A 15,237-nucleotide genomic window follows, 5' to 3' on the forward strand; every position below is an offset into this window, starting at 1 on the left:
GCGGCTGCCCCGTCCACTGGTGCTGCCCCCGCAGCTCCCAGAAGCAGTGGCATGTCCCCCCTCTGGCTCGTACACGGAGGCACAGCACCGTCCAGGAGGCTCTGCACACTGCCCTGTCTGCAGGTGCTGCCCCTGCAGCTCCCATTCGCCACAGTTCCCAGCCAATGGGAGCTGCGGAGGTGGCGCTTGGGACAGGGGCAGCGTGCGGAGCCCCTTGGCTGCCCCTATGCATAGGAGCCAGAGGGGGGGACATGCTGCTGCTTCCAGGAGCCGCACGGAGCCACAGTATGCACGGAGTGGGGCACGCCCCCGACCCCACTCCTGGCTGGAGCTCGAGGGCCGGATTAAACGTCTGATGGGCCGGATGTGGCCCCCGGGCCATAGTCGTCCCCCCCCCCCTTGCTAGCACCTGCTTCACCGATGGAGTTACATAACCCTTGTTCTTTTCAGTTCTTTGTCCTATCAGTCCCTGGGCACATTTCTTCCACCAGCCTCTCCCAGGGCAATCTCCTCCTGCAGCTGATTATAACAAAGACCCCCCCGTGACGCTTTCTCAGGGTAGCCAGGACTGTGAGTCACCTTGTTATGCCCTGTCTTCAGCGTGAGGGAGTCCTACTTGTGCTCAGCTGGGTGACGGCTCCCTGACACCTGTTGCCTGGCAGCCACCCCAGAACTCTCCATGGGGCTATGCCAGCCCTTCCTTTGCCTTGTCGCGTAACAATAGGTGCACCCCAGTCCACGAATTCCTCTGATATCCAGCCCCTGTCACTGGCTACTCACAGTCATGCCAGGCCTCCTGTCTCCAATGGGACGGTAAACACGGCAGCTGAGAAGATTCAGCTCTGGTCCAGCACGTTGTGCAATATCGCAGCACTTAGATAGGTTGATAGTGAACACAAGGATAAGTTTAGTACCAAAGATTCAAGCAAAGATTTTGTTTTCATGCATGTAAACGCACTGCCTATTTACGTCCTAGGTAGAGGAGGAGGGGGGTCTTCTTTGTCTTCTACCCCCTCTGTTTTGTTGTCTCAGCTCAAAAATGGGACAGCTGCCCCCCCCCCCATCCCCCCATGGCTTGTTTCTCTGTGTGCTGCTCCCCTGTTGACGTCCCCCCTCCTTGTGCCCATGTGACCTCATGTGTAAATGGACACCCATTGTGTTAACTTACAGTGCTTAATTTATGAATGTCTCCTGTCTGAAAGAAAACCATCTTGTCCATGGCCCTGTTACAGGCTTTCCGGTGTGTTGTAACTATATATACACAACTTCTTACGTAGTATCTGTACCTATACTTCACAACGATATTAATGACCGGGGTGACCTCCGCTTTCATTTAAGACCTCAGATGACATTCTTGGCTGAAGCAGAATGTACATGCCAGAATCAGGACATTCCTGTGACGCCCCCACCCCTGCCAGCTGGCATTAAGGGAGTCTTGGGTCCCACCCCCAAAGAGCCGTCGCTGTTGCTCTTCCACCACAAAGCAGATCCCATCACGTTTCCCCATCCCAGTGCGTCCCGGCTGATGTTGGCTGGGGACGGTTTAGCCCTGTTTGGACTCGCTGCCTTTCCCCAACTTGCTGTCATGAGGAAAGGTCACCCCTCCAGCCCAAGATGTGAGGCTCACCGGAGCCAGAAATCCCAGGGATTGGTTTTGGGGCACTAGACCCAGCCCTCTGATAGGGGTGGCAGATGGGGAGAGGCAGGGCTGGACAGATCAACAGCCCAGACCCTGCATGGCAAATCCTGCAGGGTGTGGGCTGCGCTCACCTGAGGGAAACCAGGACTGTCGTCTCCCTCCCACGCCACTCAGGTCCCCATTGACTGCAGGACCAGGACCCCATGCACCTGCTTCCACGGAGGTCCCCTTGTTCCCTGGCCCTTGATGCAGCCCCCCCAATCTCAGCACCCCACCACAGCTGCACCCCTTTCCAGCCCCGGCCTTGGTGCACGGTGCTCATGCATTTCAGGAAGGGCGTCTCTTTCCTGGGGCATGAGGTCATCCAGGAGTTTGTTATGTGTGTGTGTGTGGGGGGGAGGGGGGGCTTTGTGTGCCGGTGGGGGAGGCGGGAGGCACTGCCAGGCAATTACAGGCCTGTCCTTTCTAAAGGGGGTGCATGGATGGAGTGGTGCTGGATACATCAGTGGGGGAAGTGAGTCACTTTGTTACAGGCCCGGGAATGCTGGGGATCGTCACTTTCCTTCTCTAGGCAGCCGGAGAGGAAATGGATTCATTGCACGGGATGAGAAGCAGGGTGGGGCACCGAGGTAGCTGGCAGGATATTAAAGGGGCAGCGTGCCTATTTGTATTGGCACGTCGCAGCATACCTGCCATAGCGGGCAAGCCTGCTTGGATTGGATATTAAGCCTCCTGCTAGAGACCTGGAAGGATCCCAAGGCCAAAAGCTTTATGAGACATCTTTACCTGCTGTGATTTTTTGTTGTGTGGGGCTCGGGGCGGGGGGGGGGGGGCACTGCCTTGCTAACACGCTCTGTGGCCATTCCCACAGCGCCTGAGCTTGGGACGGCAGAGAGCTGCTGCGTGCTGGCCAGAGCAGATTCTGCGTTGCCCAGCTCCAGTTCAGAGTGAGTTCCTGGCCAGGTGCTCTTGGCACAGGTGTAGATGGCTGAGCAAGGCGCAGGGTGCTGGGGAATCATGCCAGGGACCTGCTGCCCAGCAGGGCCGAGTCCTAAGTCCAGCTGAGATGCAGGAGCTTGGAATCAGGCCTCACTTCCTTGGAGCTCGATCGCCTTCCCCTTCACACATTTCCTTCCTTCTTTGCTCCCTAATTCAAGCAAGGGCAGTGCTGTAAATCCACAAAGGTGGGGCCAGCAGCCAGCCCTCCACACCCAATGGCATGAACAAATATTTGGAAAAGCAGGGAAGAGATAATAAAGACATAGCCCTAAAGGGCCCTCGCAGCTGGGGCTGGAAATGCAAAGTCTCCATCCCTCCCTTAATGAGGAGTTGGGCCAGGTGTATGAAAACCATGAGGTGGCTCTAAGAGAAGGAGGGATGAAAGAATGGGGCTTGGAGCCTGCAGCTCCTGAGTTCTGTACTATCTCTGTCACCGGTCGTTTCAGGCACGTTATTTAACTTCCGTGCCTCAGTTTCCCCTCCTGCATCACAGGACATTGTGACGCGTGACTGATAGGTGCAAAAATGCTTTAAAATCCTGGGATGAAATGGGCTAGAGAGGTTAGCCAAAGCCCTGGACATCTAGGACTTGACACATGTCACTGCACGACATTCTGAGCCCATTCAGAGCTATAGTGGAAGTAGAACTCAGCTCCAAAAGCATGAGCCCCTAATCCCTGGAGCTAAAGGAGAATCTCCATCAACGTCTATCAGTATAGGGCATATGACACACAGTCGAGCAGTTCTGATTCCATCCAGTGGAGGGCAGTGGAAGCATATACACCATAGCCAGTGTTACTGTTATTAGAGATTGGCCTTGATTGCAAAGTTCAGCTCCAAACTTGCCCAGTTTCTGTTTCAGGCCTAGCTTACTATTAAGGATACATCAGCTGTGCCCATGTGGCTCCCTTTTCCTAGCAAAATATTCTTAGGTATTATTTGTATTAACATAGTGCCTAGAGCCCCAGTGGTGGACCAGGCCCCTCATTGTGCTAGATGCTGTACAAACCCAATCTCAGGTCCTTGCAGCAGTGATTTGAGGGAGGCTGAGACAGAAGTGGCCTGGGCAAAGGTCCAGGAAGGATTCTTGTGAGCACCAGCCCCTCCTGGGTCTCGTTCCATGCAGCTGCTGCTGTTGTGGTTATCTGATGCTTACAAGAGACAGGCCACAGGGCAAGGGCAGGAAGAAGAGGGGGTGACAAACTTAACATGACTTCCCCTTTTATCTCTGTCACTGAAACAATACACATCGGCTTGTACAATCAAACTGCACGCTTCGGTGGAGCCAGGCACTCTGCCCGGGTGCTAGTCTGGAGCGGAGCAGAAGTGATGCACTTGTACCTTAGCGCCGGATGTTCAAGGATGCTGCATGCGAATGTACGAGAGGTAATGTAGTCATGTCTGAATGCCGGGGACTCAAAGAAGCTGTGTTGTAGTGGATGAGATGCAGTCACGTCTCAGAGATAAAGAGGGTGCTGTGGTGATGCCTCCCATCGCAGTGTGCAGTTACAGTCTCTAGGCAAACACCCAAACACAATTTTTTCCCCGTGTGCTGCCCCTAACCTGGCAAAACTACACGCCACCCTTTCCTCAAGACTTGATGTTAAACACACTCTTGCCCTAAAGCAGCACAGTGAACCGTTCAAAAGCCAGGGCATGCTGCCTGTTTACCCTTAACTCTGCCCCTTGTGTGTGGGCAAGTTTCTAAGTACATGCCGTACTGTTAGATTTCAGCTCCCCCGGTGCTTTGAATGAGGCAGGGGTGTGAATGAGGTAGAACAGCAGGGAGGAAGGCAGATGCCCGCAGTGTGATTGCTGTCTCGCTACCCACCATGTACGACAGAATCTCTTCTGTGGAAATTAAATTCCCTCCTGATGACTTTTCATAAATAGAAACAATTGTTTGCATATCATTCTTTTGGTCCACGCTGGGCCATTCATGCACCCGCGGTCAGGGCCGGCTCTGGCTTTTTTGCCGCCCCAAGCAAAAAACGCCTGGCCATCCGGAGCAGCAAGTGGGGGGGGGAGGGGAGGAGGAAAACAAACCTGCCCTCGGCCGGAGCGGCGAAGGTGGGAGGGGAAGAGAACAAACCGGCTGGCCGGAGCAGCAAAGGGGCGGGGGGGAGACAAACCGGCTGGCCGGAGCAGCAAAGGGGGCGGACGGGAAACAAACCTGCCCCCGGCCGGAGCGGCGAGGGGGGAGGGAACAAACTGGCCGGCCTGCTGGAGCGGCGAAGGAAAGAAAAAACAAAAACAACAACAACAACAAAAATACCTGTGGGGCGGTGGGAGCGTGGGCCCTGCAGACCCCGGGCAGCGGAGTGCGCACCCCGGCTAGCGGGGGGGGGGGGGAGAAGGGGGGCGGCCAGGGCTTCCTTAAGCAGGGCGCTTGCCATGCGGCCCCTCCCGCTGCGCCGCCTGCCGGGAGGGCTCCGCGCCGCTCCGGTTGGCAGGCAGGGAAGGATGCGGGCTGCCCTGCTGGGCTTGATGCAGGGCGCTCCCCTCCTCCGCCCCCTACAGGGCGGCGGGAGCAGCAAACCAGGAAGAAAAAACCGGCAGGGGCGGCCAAAGCAGTGAAGCGCAAAAAAAAAAAGGATTCGATGGAATGCCGCCCTTTGGAATCTGCCGCCCCAAGCACCAGCTTGCTCGGCTGGTGCCTGGAGCCGGCCCTGCCCGCGGTGACCATTTGGGAATCCGTGCAACCTAAGAGGTCGGTGTGAGACGGTGAACTCTCTGTCTGTGTCTTTCCCAAGCTGCAAGCCTTCTCTATTGTCCACGTGCCTCCGGGTTGGACTGGAATTCCGAAAGTGGGTGGCAAGGGGCTAACAAGAAAGGATCGTTGTGTTTAAGTGCTCAACCATTGGAATGTCCTCGCTTTCGGAAAAGGACTGGTCCCTGCTCAGAGGAACTGGTTGGTCACCTAACAACAACATCAGCTGGTAAAACTGTGGTCACCTGTTGAGGCTGACAGAGGAATTGGAAGACTACAAAGGGCAGAAGCTGCTGCGCGTCTCTTTTGGCCTTTTTTCAACAGCACAAAATGAGTTGCTGCAGGAGCTGGACTGGGGCAGGGAGGCAGCCCTACCAACCTACCTGAACACCGATGGTCCCCCAAGGAACGGGTGCGGTAGAGTGAAAGGCAATGCGTGTAGGGTTTATTATTTTTATTTGGCTCTGTGTACTTCTCGTGTGATGAAATAAAGAGCACCAGTGTTAGAATTCTGTGTGCCATGTCCCAGTGTGTTACATGCTGTGCCTACCACATGCCGTGCGAGAAAGTTAAACTGTAACCCAGAACGCTCATGCCTTTGGGTGGTGGTCAAAGAGGGTGTGTTTAAACTACTGGGGTATCTTGGGGTTCAGTGCCGGTCCTGGGGGCCTAGGCAGATGGGCTGAGGAGAAGCTCCATTTCCACCTACCCTTTGCTTCATTCACTACACACCCTCCCACCTGGCTGGGGTCCTGTGGAAGTAATTTTATGAGATCATTTAATTAAAGCCTGTAGTATAATACATACACACCAGGGGGTGCAGTTAAGGTTATGTGAGCAACTTTAGCTTTGGTGTTTCCTGGCTTTTTTGAGCAGTTAACTTTGCACACTTAATGGTCTCCCAAAATCGATTGACAGAGGGGCTACTTTTGTATGCAATTTTGCATTAATTTGCCTTACTTAATATTTATTAATCAGCTTTCAAGGCAGCACTGTAGATGTATAGGGTATATTACGAAACTAGCTGCGTGGCTTGGCAGACTGGTCAAGGAACTCAGGGCCTGATTTTCAAAGATCTTAGCTGCCCAGGGAGAGTTTCAAAAATGCGGAAGCTGTAGAATAGGTTGGGAATTGTTTGATGAGATGTTTTTCATCCAAAACCACAGATTCATTAGAGACTCTTTGCGGGAAAGTGTTGGTTTTGACAGATTTTGCAACTAAAAAAAAAGTGAAAGAAAAAACCCCGTCAAAACTGCCCGTGGCTACATTTTCTGGTTTGAAATGGTTTTTTTACTTAGAAATTGAAGCTAATTTTAGTACAATTTTTAAAAAGGGGTCAAAATCAAAATGAAATGTTTTGAAATTATCTGAATGAAATATTAGAATCATAGAAAATCAGGGTTGGAAGGGAGCTCAGGAGGTCATCTAGTCCAACCCCCTGCTCAAAGCAGGACCAATTCCCAACTAAATCATCTCAGCCAGGCCTTTGTCAAGCCTGACCTTAAAAACCTCTAAGGAAGGAGATTCCACCACCTCCCTAGGTAACCCATTCCAGTGCTTCACCACCACCATTGATTGACACAAACCAATTCCCTCCCCCCCCCCCCCCCCCCCCCCCAAGATTTTTATTTGCAAATGTTTTTGAGATTTTTGACTTTGCATCTTGAGTTGGGATAGGAAACTTTTTCTGAAATCTTAAACTTTTCCCAGGACTGGAAAACTGCTTCCCACCCAGCTCAGCAGGGTAGGAGATGAACTTGGGGGACTTTCCCTGATAGGTTGCCAGTTTGAATTCAGCCCCAGGTCAGTACGGATGGAACATTATTAACATAAGAACGGCCAGACTGGGTCTGACCAAAGGTCCATCTGGCCCAGTGTCCTGTCTTCCAACAGTGGCCAGTGTCAGGTGCCCTAGAGGGAATGAACAGAGCAGGTCATCATCAAGTGATCCATCCCCTGTCGCTCATGCCCAGCTTCTGGCAAACAGAGGCTAGGGACACCATCCCTGCCCATCCTGGCTAATAGCCATTGATGGACCTGTCCTCCATGAACTTATGTAGTTCTTTTTTAAAACTTTTTCTGCCATCTGAGGGCCGTTCCATGGTGAAGGGGAGAGGGACTTGGTGGGTTTCAGTTCAACCCTCAGCACAGCAGCGTCCTTCTCACGAAGACCAGTACATCTGGCTCTGAGTAGCCCACCCCATAGGGGCCTGCACCAGGCCAAGGACTGAATAGCACCAAACCTCCCTTCCTGCCCCAGGGGCTATCCTGTTAAGCCAGGCTTGGGTGCATGTTGTTGGAAATGGTGTGTGGATCGCTTGTTCTCTGAGCTCTATTTATTCTGAGCCGTCGGTGTCTCCAGGGCTGTGAACCTGACCCCAAGGTTGCCAGGGCAAGATAAAACTTCCCGCGTTAAAAATAATTCTGCATCATCCGGCTCTCGCCAGTCGCCCAGCCACGGCAGAGTTGAACTAACCGCACGGGCGACTTCCTTTTCCTTGGCGAGGCGAGTGGGCTGGTGCCCGAGGGCCTGATCCGGCCAGCCTGGACTCCGGCTGAGAGTTGGCACTGGCTGGCGCCCGGGGGCTTTGCTCCCTGGGCAAGGCGCCCCTCCGGGTGGTGGGATGGAGCTGGAGGCGCTTGCAAGGACCCACCCAGGGCTGAAAGTTTGTGTCGCACTTCTTTAAACGCGTGCAAAGCGGGTATCCGCCTGCAAAATTCCCTGAGCATGGGGGGGGGACCAGCCCTCCCCTCCCAGCTAGGAACCAGCGCCCCTCCCCCTCCGGGGATGGAGCAGCCCGGCCCGAGTGACACGGCCCCTTTAAGGCTTAAACTCTTTGCCTGCCGCGAGTGTGGCTGTTCCCCGGAAGAAAAGGGCCGAGCTGCCCCGCGCAAGGTGGGGAGGAGGCAGCTCGCTCCTCCCCTGCCCGTGCAGGCTGGAGCCCGGGGACTCGCTCAGCCCCCAGCGCAGGAGACCGGAGGCTGCACCGGACCTTGCCCCTGGGACTGGCCGGGGAGGCAGGGACCAGCCCATCATGGGGCCTGGGGAATTGCAGTTTTGCCGCAGCAACGGGGCTGGCCCTGGGCACCGGCGGCCGCCGCCCTGGGGGCACCGGCTCCTGCGGCTGTGCGTGGTCTGGGGGGCTCTCTGCAGCCCGGGCGGCGCCGGCTTCAACCTGGACACCAAATTCTTGGTCCTGAAGCGGGGCGGGAGCGAAGGCAGCTTCTTCGGCTTCTCGGTGGCGCTGCACCACCAGACGCGGGGGCAGGACCGATACCTGTGAGTACCTAGCCGGCAAAGCGGCCCGATCCTGGCTCATGGGGACCCCCCCCCCGGCTCACAGCTACGCTTGGGGGGAAGGCGGGATGTTGGTGCGTCCAGTTCCCCCCCCTTCGCAGCCAGGGATCATGCGGAGGGATTGAACTCGAGCAGCTGCTGTGGTGGGTGCAGCCCAGCTCTGGCGTTGCTTGGGGGGGGGGGGGGGGGGGTGCTGGAAGCCTCTGCTGAAAGGGGATCCGATGCGGTTTTTTTGGGGGGGGGGGGGAAGAGTGGGGGGATTGCTCCATTGTAACTGGAGCAATAATGCACGACTTTATGATTATTATTTATTTTGCAATTTACACCCCCACCCCTCCTCCAGCCTGTGGTGGAATGGGGCTGCCTTCGGGCCCGATCCTGCAAACAGGGAGGGGGGGCTAACTCGACTCACGCCTCGCTGAAATCCCTGGGTTGTCCCGAGTAAAGTTGACCCCCCCGGGTACGGTTTGCAGGATCAGCGAGGGGGGGCTGCAGGGGATCCCTGGAGACCAGCTGCCGAGGCTGACTGTGTTCTTGTGGGATACAGTCAGTTCACCCCCCAGAAAGCTTTCCCAAGGCTCAGGCAATGAACAGGAACTGAGGTTCAACCTGCACCCAGAAGGGGTGAATCCAAGCTCTCTGGCTAATCTTGGCACCTTACCCTTCTGCCATGGGAACAGCCCTGGGCCTCTAGCGAGTTCATCCCTGATCTCTCGGAAGAGGGAGGGTGGATAGAGCTTTTGAATGGTTTCCTCTGTGGTCCTTGCGCTGGAGTGCAACTGCGGAGCCACGAACCCTGAGAGATCCCCCCCTCAGCGCCTCTGGAGATGTTTGAATGGGCGAGAGGCTGGTGGCGAGGGGAGGAAACTTCCCAGGGACCTGTTGAGCATTCCTGCGATTCTTTACTAAACCCTTGCAAAAGAGCTTTTCAGTCAGTGGATTCTCTCTTGATTAACTAGCTTCCCCCTCACCCTGGACCCCCCGGCTCTCTCCGAGAGCTCTATTTCATGCTCTCAAAGGCCTGATTCCCTTATCCACCCCTGTGTAAATCAGGACTGGCTCCTTTCGAATCTGAGAATCGAGGGAGAATCCAACTGTGGTATTTTTGTCCAGTCGTGGCAGCTTGATTGCCCTGCACCCACGGGTGCTGGAACTGGGGGTGCTATCGCACCCCCTGACTTGAAGTGGTTTCCATTATATACAGGCTTTACAGTTTGGTTCCACGGCTCTCAGCCCCCCACACTGAACAAACTGTTCCAGCGCCCCGGCCTGCACCTTGGGGGTGGGTTTCACCTTCCTCTGCAGTGTGGGGGTGAGGGTCGCTTGGGGTCTATCTCACTTCATCAATTCTCCGCCGTTGCGGGGGCCTCGGGCGCTGGTGACCCTCGAATCTCTGCCTGTGGCACATGATGGTCTAGGCTTCTGTGTGCTGCAGTACTTCGGTCTAACTTCAGTTGTTGGGTTTGACGCGCGGGTGCCGGGTGGTGGTGGCCTGTGATAGACAGGAGGTCAGGCTAGATGACCCGGTCGGTCTTCTCTGCCCTTGAACTCTCCCGGTGGCCTGATGCTGTCATCGACACCGGTGCAAAACGCTCCCCTGATTCCGTAGTGTCGTCGGCTCATTTTGCACCGGTGTAGATGTCCGCAGGAGATGCGGGGCGTCGGGTTCCCCTGGCTTTTAAAGTTGGGAGCCAGCTGCAGGGTCTCTTTCCCTTGCACCAAGCGAGGATCGGGTGCCCTGCGGAGAGTTCTCACTGCAACAGCTGCATGGGTTGCAGGCATTTGCTGTGCATTCCAAAGATTCATTGGAAATGTTCTTGATGAAGTGTGGGATTTTTTTATTTTTTTTTTTAAAGAGGGAGTGAAATGGTTCTGTTTCTCTCCAGAACAGCTGCTAGAGAGGAGGAGCGCAGGCGTTGGGGGCTCTGCGCTGGGAAATGGTGGCTCGCAAAGTGTGTTGGGGAAGCCTGGTGATGGCTGGGATCTACCCCACTTGGGAGGGGTTGTTCGAGAGGAAGGAAGGCCCAGTGGTTAGGGCCCTCGCCTATGACTTGGGAGAGGCGGATTCAATTCCCTGCTTCACCACAGATTTGCCTGGGTGGCATTGGGTGAGTCAGTGTGGTCTAGATCCTCAAAGGTATTTAGTCACCTCGCTCTGTTGTGGATCTTGGCCTTCGCCTCTCCGTTCTCGGGACGCTATCCCTGCCCTGCCTCACCAGGGTGCTGGGAGAAGAAATCCATTAAGGACTGTGAGGGGGGCCAGGTGACTACGGATAAACAGCTAAAAGCCCAGAGGGATCGAGACCGGAGCTAAAATCCAGACTCTCGCGAGGTTCTTCTCTGCCTCTGTTCCCCTAGACGTGCATGTGCTGGCCTTGATTTCAACACCTCAAGCTTGAAAATCCTCAGCCACACCCAAACCTTGGCGACTCGGGCCTTTCTGAGGATAAAGTGAAGCTCCGAAGCCGGATTCGGAAGCAGCTCCCTGTTCGTGTGAGGATTTGGAAGGTGGACGCCGGAGCCTTCTCCATGTTCTGCTCCTGGAAGGTCCCACGGGAGTGGGCCCTGAGGGCTTTACAAGGACAGAGTTGTTGTAACTGGGGCTCTCCGGAGAAAGGCAGCGAGGAAAGGTCCGAAGGGCAACAGCTGCTTTTGCAAGCCTGACCCTGGCGCTGAGCTTTTCTGTCTCACCTGTGTTAGCTTTGGGATAACAAGCCTGAGCACACTGAGCTAAAGGACCTGCTTGGGCTGCAGAAGGGGCCAGCGGTGTCTGTCTGCACCCCATCTGCTGCATTGCACAGTTGGCGAGGTGTTTGTGGGTTTATGTGAGTGCAGGCTGCTTTCCTGTGAAGCATCCGGTATCGACCACGCGCTATTGGCCTAGACGTGCTGGTTGTCTGACATGAACAACGTGACGAAGAGAATGGACCACCTGGGTCCTCTTCCCTGGTGCCTGGATACAGACAGACCCTGTGGGTCTCTCTGGCTCCCAGCCTGCACTGCCCAGTGGCACCACAGAGGGTCTCCTGAAATCCTGGCTTGGATTCAGCGGTCATGGAGAGGACAGCTGGTTCTGCGGCTGTTGGTGCTCTGACAAAGATGGGAGAGGATGGCTCCGTGGGGAGGGCGCACTGACTATCTGAACCATTAAGGAGCTGGATTTCCAAGTCAGCTCATGTGCATACCAGGAACATACAATCACCATGCCAGATCAGACCCTTGGTCCACCTAGTCCGGTAACCTGTCTCTGACCAGAGTTAGCACCTGCTGCTTCAGAGGATGAAACAGTATAATGGATAATTATGGAACAACCTGTCCATAGGGGAAGTTTCTTCCTGACCCCTGTCAATTTGCAGCCAGCTTATGCCTTGAAGCATGAGTATTATGGCTCTGATCCAGCAAAACACTTAAACACATGTATGCTGCTTAGATCAATTTATGTCAATGAGACAACTCACGTTACTTAACGTTTCGCATGTGTTTTAAGTAGGTTGCTGGATTGGGGCCTATACTAAGATGTGCTTTCATCCACTTGCATTTTATCATTTAAATTTCATCTGCTGTCCTCTTATTTCCTTTCGTTGGGGAAGAGGGAAAGTAGAACTGACAGGCGGTATCTACACCAGTCATTATTTTCGACACTTCTGCCATGTCTATTCTGTTCCCACATAAAATAGCTCTCGGGGAGAATTTTCCAAAGCACCTAAGTAACTTGAGAGCTAATTTTAAAAGTGACATTGGTGTTTAGGAGCCTGATTTTCACTGACGGTGTAAATGCAGCAGTAAGCTCACTTTTGAAAGGGATTTCATAGAATATCAGGGTTGGAAGGGACCTCAGGAGGTCATCTAGCTCTCACTTAAAAATTTATGCCTTTATTTCCAGTCTGAATTTGTCTAGCTTCAGCTTCCAGCCACTGGGTGTGTTGTACCTTTCTCTGCGGGAGCGCAGAGCCCATTATTAAATGTTTGTTCCCCAAGGGCCGAAGTCACTTCAGGCACTCTGGAAAATGTTACCCTTTCACCTTTTCAGTCTCTCCTTTGATCAGTTCAGCTGCCCGTCGCTGGACCTCTTTGGTTTCTAAGTGGTCTTGTGGTTAAAGCGCTGGGCTGGCATCCAGGACTCCTTGGTTCTCTTTCTAACGGTGCCGCCGAGCTGCTGGGTGACTCTAGGTAACTCCCTTCGGCCCGTGTTTTCAAACGGGTTCACCAAGTCTGGTTGCTTCCACTTCTGGGCGCCCGCTCTGAGACATTTAAGGGCTGGATTTTCAGAGGTGCTGAGCTGAAGTCAGTGGGCGCTCCAGGAGCTGAGCTGCGCTGGAGATCAGACCTTAAGCATCCCCAGCTGGGCGCCCAGAGGGAAGAGGCTACTTCAGCAAATCGGGCCCTTGTTTCCCGAGCTGTGAGATGGGAATAACAATGCTCATCCCCCGCGTAGTCCTTCGCTGTCCGGCGAGCACTGTGCACTCTGAAGAGGGGTTACAGATGCTGCCAGGTGGTGGTGGTATTTTGAGGTGACCCGAACCAAACGCCCTCAGCGGAGGCTGAATCTCTGGCTGATCCAAAGACGTCCCAGGATGTGCTGTGTTCATTCCCGCCCCCTTCTCGCTAGAGCCTAGCGACTCGAGCAGACGCCTTCGTTGAGCCTTGTGTGATGAGGTCGGCTCCCAATTCTGGAGAGGTTCCCGTTAATTCAGATCTCCCTCTCCTCCCCTCCTGTCTCTGCTGCTCCCTCTCCCATTGCTTTACGGGCATGGCGGAGACGGGGGGCTTTGCCAGGGCCGTTCTGAGTGTGTCAAATTTTAAACAAGAGGCAGTTCAAATAGAGATTCAATGACAGGAGCATCAGAGCAAGCCTGGTGCCTGTGGCCCCATGCCAGATTGCAACCTTGCGATCTGCCTTGAGGAAGGGGTGCCAGGTAGCTGCCCGCAGCGGAGAGCGAATTGGGACTCCAAGGGTGTCTCTAGGCTGCCCCAAAGGGGATGTTTGGAACGTGGGTTAGTGAACTCGGGTTCACGTTGCCGTGAAGACGCAGCAGCTCGGGTTCAACCCCAGCCTACCCTTGAGGCTTGAACTCAAGCCGCTAACCTGAGTTAAGAGCGGAGTTGTCCTGTTGTCTTCTCTGCCGTGTCAACGCAGCCTGAAAGTCTCCATCCCTCCCCAGGTCAGGATGGGCGGTAAATTCCTCTGCCCCACCAAAGGCCTGGCCACCTACACTGGCCAATGGGTAGAAGTGGGTGGAGCCTGGGCCCTTCCAACCCCTCCCCGATGGATAGTCTTCTCCCACCCTTGAGGTCATGATCTGACTGGCGAGTTGGCATCCTTGGGCTTTGCACAGCCAATCTAGGCGTTTGGTACCTCCTGTCCCCCTCGTGTCATGTTCCCACCAGCAGGTGGGCTGCTGCCCAGGGAACTGCTGCGAGAGATTCTGCTTTCTCCACAGCTGGACTGGAAATGCACATCTGGATCCCGCCTCAAGAGCAGAGTGAGGGCACCTCGTTTGCAGGTGCCCTCCCCGTCCCTGCCCAGAGCGGGGGGTGGCTCACTGACCCCGAGCATGCCTCAGGCCCTGCCTTAAAAGACTAGCTTGGGCAGCAGCAAGGGTAGGTCCTTCCCTGTGCCCAACTGCATCAGGCATCGGGGGGTTGCTCCTGTGAGAGCTAGGCCAGTAATGTGCTGGGGAGGGCTTGTCTCTCAGGGAATGGACAGCAAGGCCTAGAGATGCTGTCTTGGCATTCCTGGTGCTCAAGGCAATGACAGCCTATGCAAGGGAGAGACTCCCTATCCGTGGCGGACTCCTGGCTGGTATTTGGAGGGCGCATTGGCTCTGTTACCCCAAAGCCGTGAGAAATTAGGCCTATGGATTTGGGGGGGAATCCAGGAATTGTCCAATTGATCCATCCCAGCCTCTTCAACACCGGAGGCTACAAAGGAAGGTGTACCAAAGAAACCACACACCCTAGCATGCCTGGCCTGTGCAAAGCTAGACAGTGCATCGGGGTGGGGGTGGGGAATTCCTGCCTGACTGCATGCCCTGAAGCATGAGGATTGACATCCACTTTAATAGTAGCTGTGGAGTTCTCTGGTCCAGTCCTTCTAGATGGACAGTGTAGCCCAGTAGGTAAGAGGGTGGGGTGGAGGAGACTTGGCTCTGCTCTCTCCATTTGTCCTCTCTGTGCCTCTGCTCTCCCCCCTCAGGCCTTGACCATGGGGTGTCTCAGAATGGCCACCCAGAAGTAGAAGCAACCAGACGGTGAGATCTTCAGGGCCATCTCTCTCTGGCTCTGTATGGCACCTGGTACGCTGGGGCCCCGCTGTCTGCTGGATACTGTAGTGTAAATAATAAAAGTGAGCACGGGGATGCAGTGTCTGGTCGCCGCAGAGATGTTCTTTTTTTGTATGTGGAGTATCAGCAATTGTTTAATTTCTCCGGAACTGCCTCCTTCCCCCCCCCCCCCAAAAGAGAATTTTGCTAATTCAGGAAATGCTTTTACAAGCCTTTTGTAAATAGCCAGAATTCATGCGGCTGTCAGTCATGAACTGCCATTTCTCACTCTCCCTCTGCCCCCGCCCATCTCTTCTTGGGCTGGAGC

At 54.8% G+C, this 15,237-nt stretch overlaps 1 protein-coding gene across 1 annotated transcript in view; it reads left to right on the forward strand.

The window, feature by feature from the left end:
• Positions 1-8,552: 8,552 nt before the first annotated feature.
• ITGA3 (integrin subunit alpha 3) overlaps positions 8,553-15,237 on the forward strand; it is a 42,228-nt gene continuing 35,543 nt past the window's right edge. Inside the window, exon 1 of the mRNA XM_026654766.2 lies at positions 8,553-8,628. The gene's annotated coding sequence lies outside the window, so the exon portion shown is untranslated. The remainder of the gene's footprint in view (positions 8,629-15,237) is intronic.

The sequence above is a fragment of the Terrapene carolina genome, unplaced genomic scaffold (genome assembly GCF_002925995.2).
Source record: "Terrapene carolina triunguis isolate 2854851 unplaced genomic scaffold, T_m_triunguis-2.0 Scaffold193, whole genome shotgun sequence".
Lineage (NCBI taxonomy): Eukaryota > Metazoa > Chordata > Testudines > Emydidae > Terrapene > Terrapene triunguis.